Source organism: Schistocerca piceifrons, unplaced genomic scaffold (assembly GCF_021461385.2).
Source record: "Schistocerca piceifrons isolate TAMUIC-IGC-003096 unplaced genomic scaffold, iqSchPice1.1 HiC_scaffold_1150, whole genome shotgun sequence".
NCBI classification, from domain to species: Eukaryota; Metazoa; Arthropoda; class Insecta; order Orthoptera; family Acrididae; genus Schistocerca; species Schistocerca piceifrons.
The window spans coordinates 5,001-10,000 of NW_025726962.1; the positions used below are offsets into that span (position 1 = coordinate 5,001).

The following is a 5,000-nucleotide window of genomic DNA, read 5'->3' on the forward strand; positions in this document are numbered from 1 at the left end:
GTGTACAAAGGGCAGGGACGTAATCAACGCGAGCTTATGACTCGCGCTTACTGGGAATTCCTCGTTCATGGGGAACAATTGCAAGCCCCAATCCCTAGCACGAAGGAGGTTCAGCGGGTTACCCCGACCTTTCGGCCTAGGAAGACACGCTGATTCCTTCAGTGTAGCGCGCGTGCGGCCCAGAACATCTAAGGGCATCACAGACCTGTTATTGCTCAATCTCGTGCGGCTAGAAGCCGCCTGTCCCTCTAAGAAGAAAAGTAATCGCTGACAGCACGAAGGATGTCACGCGACTAGTTAGCAGGCTAGAGTCTCGTTCGTTATCGGAATTAACCAGACAAATCGCTCCACCAACTAAGAACGGCCATGCACCACCACCCACCGAATCAAGAAAGAGCTATCAATCTGTCAATCCTTCCGGTGTCCGGGCCTGGTGAGGTTTCCCGTGTTGAGTCAAATTAAGCCGCAGGCTCCACTCCTGGTGGTGCCCTTCCGTCAATTCCTTTAAGTTTCAGCTTTGCAACCATACTTCCCCCGGAACCCAAAAGCTTTGGTTTCCCGGAGGCTGCCCGCCGAGTCATCGGAGGAACTGCGGCGGATCGCTGGCTGGCATCGTTTATGGTTAGAACTAGGGCGGTATCTGATCGCCTTCGAACCTCTAACTTTCGTTCTTGATTAATGAAAACATACTTGGCAAATGCTTTCGCTTCTGTTCGTCTTGCGACGATCCAAGAATTTCACCTCTAACGTCGCAATACGAATGCCCCCGCCTGTCCCTATTAATCATTACCTCGGGTTCCGAAAACCAACAAAATAGAACCGAGGTCCTATTCCATTATTCCATGCACACAGTATTCAGGCGGGCTTGCCTGCTTTAAGCACTCTAATTTGTTCAAAGTAAACGTGCCGGCCCACCGAGACACTCAATAAAGAGCACCCTGGTAGGATTTCAACGGGGTCCGCCTCGGGACGCACGAGCACGCACGAGGCGGTCGCACGCCTTCAGCTCGCCCCACCGGCAGGACGTCCCACGATACATGCCAGTTAAACACCGACGGGCGGTGAACCAACAGCGTGGGACACAAATCCAACTACGAGCTTTTTAACCGCAACAACTTTAATATACGCTATTGGAGCTGGAATTACCGCGGCTGCTGGCACCAGACTTGCCCTCCAATAGATACTCGTTAAAGGATTTAAAGTGTACTCATTCCGATTACGGGGCCTCGGATGAGTCCCGTATCGTTATTTTTCGTCACTACCTCCCCGTGCCGGGAGTGGGTAATTTGCGCGCCTGCTGCCTTCCTTGGATGTGGTAGCCGTTTCTCAGGCTCCCTCTCCGGAATCGAACCCTGATTCCCCGTTACCCGTTACAACCATGGTAGGCGCAGAACCTACCATCGACAGTTGATAAGGCAGACATTTGAAAGATGCGTCGCCGGTACGAGGACCGTGCGATCAGCCCAAAGTTATTCAGAGTCACCAAGGCAAACGGACCGGACGAGCCGACCGATTGGTTTTGATCTAATAAAAGCGTCCCTTCCATCTCTGGTCGGGACTCTGTTTGCATGTATTAGCTCTAGAATTACCACAGTTATCCAAGTAACGTGGGTACGATCTAAGGAACCATAACTGATTTAATGAGCCATTCGCGGTTTCACCTTAATGCGGCTTGTACTGAGACATGCATGGCTTAATCTTTGAGACAAGCATATGACTACTGGCAGGATCAACCAGGGAGCTGCGTCAACTAGAGCTGAGCAGCCGGCCGCCCGGGAGTGTGTCCCGGGGGCCCGCGCGAACACGCAAGCGTCCGCTCAATCATTCTGCAAACAGGAGGAGGCTGAGCTCCCCTGCACAATACACCTCGAAACCCTCTCAGGTCCCGGCGGCGCGCAGCGCCGTCCCAAGTACTTGGTCGGGTTCGAGAGAGGCGCAATCGCCCGGAGTTAGGCGAGTAGACGCTTTCGGTGCGACCACCCGTGCTCCCAACTGAGCTTGCCGCTGCCGACAGAGGCCCGGGAGCGTGCTGTCGTGGCATTGCCGGCGGGAGACAACACGCGCCACCTACGGTGACCGGCAGCTCCAACGCCAGCGCCACAGAAGGACAAAAGCCCCACTTGGGTGCCGAAGCGAACTCTCCCAGCACAGCGCACGCGCCAACACATCCGCACAGCTGCGATACAAACCACCAGCGAGAACCGCTGGGGCGACCGAGCAGCAGACGGCGTCGCGGCGCCGAGCGCCGGGCGGCGGCGCATCCTCAACGCACACAGTCCTCAATCGGACCAGCACACTGAAGATGTCCACCGCGCTTCGCACCGGGCCCGCGAGGACCTACTTTGGCCGCACGGCGCCGCGCGCAGGGTGCGCCGGCGCGCAGCTGCGACGCCTGCCGCGTCCGTCGGCCGGCGCGCCTGCCACTGGCCGCCCCCACCAGCCGGCTGTAGCGCGTGCGCCCACGCACCGCGCGGCCAGCACGCCGGGAGGCGCCCCCTCACCGGCCGGGGACGGTCCCACCCAGCCACCGCCGCGTATCGCTTCACACCCAGATGCCGTTCAGTTTCGTCGGCATGGTGGGTATCGCTGGAACAACCGGTTAGTACCTCAACCTATCGTCGCCATCACCGATTCACCCCTAGCGAGAACAACCGCACCACAACAGGTTACCATTTGTTCATTTGCGTAACTTCACCAGAAAACGCAGGCGTCCATCGCCATTTGCAACTTCAACGATTATTGCATGCCTGTGTCAGGTGTCACGCCACACTACGTCTGCCCACATACACGCAACAAAATGTGCACGCCTAGACAATACGTGGAAGGTGGCCCCCGTACGTATGCGATGTCCATTGCTCGAACGACTGTCAACCGGCCTCTGTAGCATGTCGCAGATATGGAACGCGGTGCACCATGCCATCACGGTGTGTGAGGAGAGACGACTAGGTCCGAATACATCAACAGACAGCTCATGCTGATCGCCATCCACGGCGTCCGTTCCTCCCACACGTCTCTATGGCGTACCACACTGCAATCCAGCTCTCATAGGGAGACGACACGTAGCTGCGTGCACAATATTTGCACTGTATGGTCCGCCGTTTTTGGGCGCAGTCGTTGTGCGGTCACACATGTGCCACGATGTATCATTCAGTACATAAGGACGAATGTGCAGTACAGATTGTGGTTCACGCGTACGACATCAGCGGACAGTTGACACAGGCCGCACCACAACGTAGCCTGAGTACGTCGCATGCGAAGGGCATTGAACATGCAAACTTCTCACCAACCAGCTTGCGAAGGCAGGGGGCAAGGTGGGGACGTGGGGAGGGGCGGCATGTACGTCCTGCTGCCATCCACATTACAGTGTACAGCAGGAGCATGTGGAAAGTGAGCAAGACTTGCAAGGTGTTTAACATGAAGCGATACACAGGGGTGCGGGCAGTGCGAGTAGCGAACTATATTGCGAGGGTTGCGGGTGGGCAACACTACAGTAATTGAACGAGTCGTATAACAATTACAGAGCAGGTTTAGGCGACAACGTGGGTTACGTTAAGGCGACAACATGGGTTAGGTTAAGGCACAACATGGGTTAGGTTAAGGCACAACATGGGTTAGGTTAAGGCACAACATGGGTTAGGTTAAGGCACAACATGGGTTAGGTTAAGGCACAACATGGGTTAGGTTAAGGCACAACATGGGTTAGGTTAAGGCACAACATGGGTTAGGTTAAGGCACAACATGGGTTAGGTTGAGGCACAACATGGGTTAGGTTAAGGCACAACATGGGTTAGGTTGAGGCACAACATGGGTTAGGTTGAGGCACAACATGGGTTAGGTTGAGGCACAACATGGGTTAGGTTAAGGTACAACATGGGTTAGGTTAAGGTACAACATGGGTTAGGTTAAGGTACAACATGGGTTAGGTTAAGGTACAACATGGGTTAGGTTAAGGTACAACATGGGTTAGGTTAAGGTACAACATGGGTTAGGTTAAGGTACAACATAGGTTAGGTTAAGGTACAACATAGGTTAGGTTAAGGTACAACATAGGTTAGGTTAAGGTACAACATAGGTTAGGTTAAGGTACAACATAGGTTAGGTTAAGGTACAACATAGGTTAGGTTAGGTTAGGTTAGGTTACACGTTGTTGTACGGAAAGGTGTAGGGGGGGGGGGGGGGGCGGGGGCGGCAGGTTCGTTGATAGTGATTATAGTAAGTGAATGCTTGTGACATGATCAGATTTGTCACGTCAGGATGCACCTTTGGCTTATTAGAGGCGGCGCTCCAATTCTATGCTTGTGTGAGACCTGTGTCTTTGACTCATGTCATTGTTTGTGCGCTGTGACAGGAGGTACTATTGTGATGTTGGGTGCACCGTTGTATAGGACATGTGTGGGTGTTGGTGCCTGGTCTGCGCAATGGTGGATGTCGAAAGGCTGGGATATTGTATTTTCCGCACGGACCTCCTGGTCTGGTTGTGATAGTGTGGATTGTGTAATGTGGCGGAGAAGATGCACTGGATGTTGTTCCATGCTGGTGCTTACATATTGTATGTGCGCCTGTTAGAAGCAGAGAGTGGTGCGTGATCAGAGTGTCTGGCTGACGTGTGGTTCCCATTTTGGGCAGACTCTTTCAGCATGTATACGGACAGTTGTGTATATTTGCTGTAGTTTGATGGCTCTGCATTGATTACTAATCAGCGCCGTGTGTACGGGTAATCTGGTTCCAGTCCAAAATGTTCCATCTGTGTACATTAGTGACAAAGACTCCCCCCATGCAGTGGGGCTCGGTCTGTTATAACTCTTCCGCGTAATATATTTGCCCCACGTTTTTGCGACTGCGAGTGCGAGTGCAACGCGCATGGGGACCGACATGCTGATGGCTCGGTATCGGACGCCGTACAGTGAGCAACGCGATCGCGTCTCTCGCTCGTAAGTGGTACAGGTCGCGGCTCATGTATACGGACAGCGGGAATGTCGCATATTGGAAATAACTCTTCA

General features: G+C 53.8%; 1 non-coding gene across 1 annotated transcript in view; it reads right to left on the reverse strand.

Annotated features, from left to right (window-relative positions):
• LOC124728346 overlaps positions 1–1,740 on the reverse strand; it is a 1,909-nt gene extending 169 nt beyond the window's left edge. The window contains exon 1 of the ribosomal RNA XR_007007323.1: positions 1–1,740. This exon is cut by the window's left edge and continues 169 nt beyond it. This is a non-coding gene — a ribosomal RNA (small subunit ribosomal RNA).
• Positions 1,741–5,000: the final 3,260 nt, after the last annotated feature.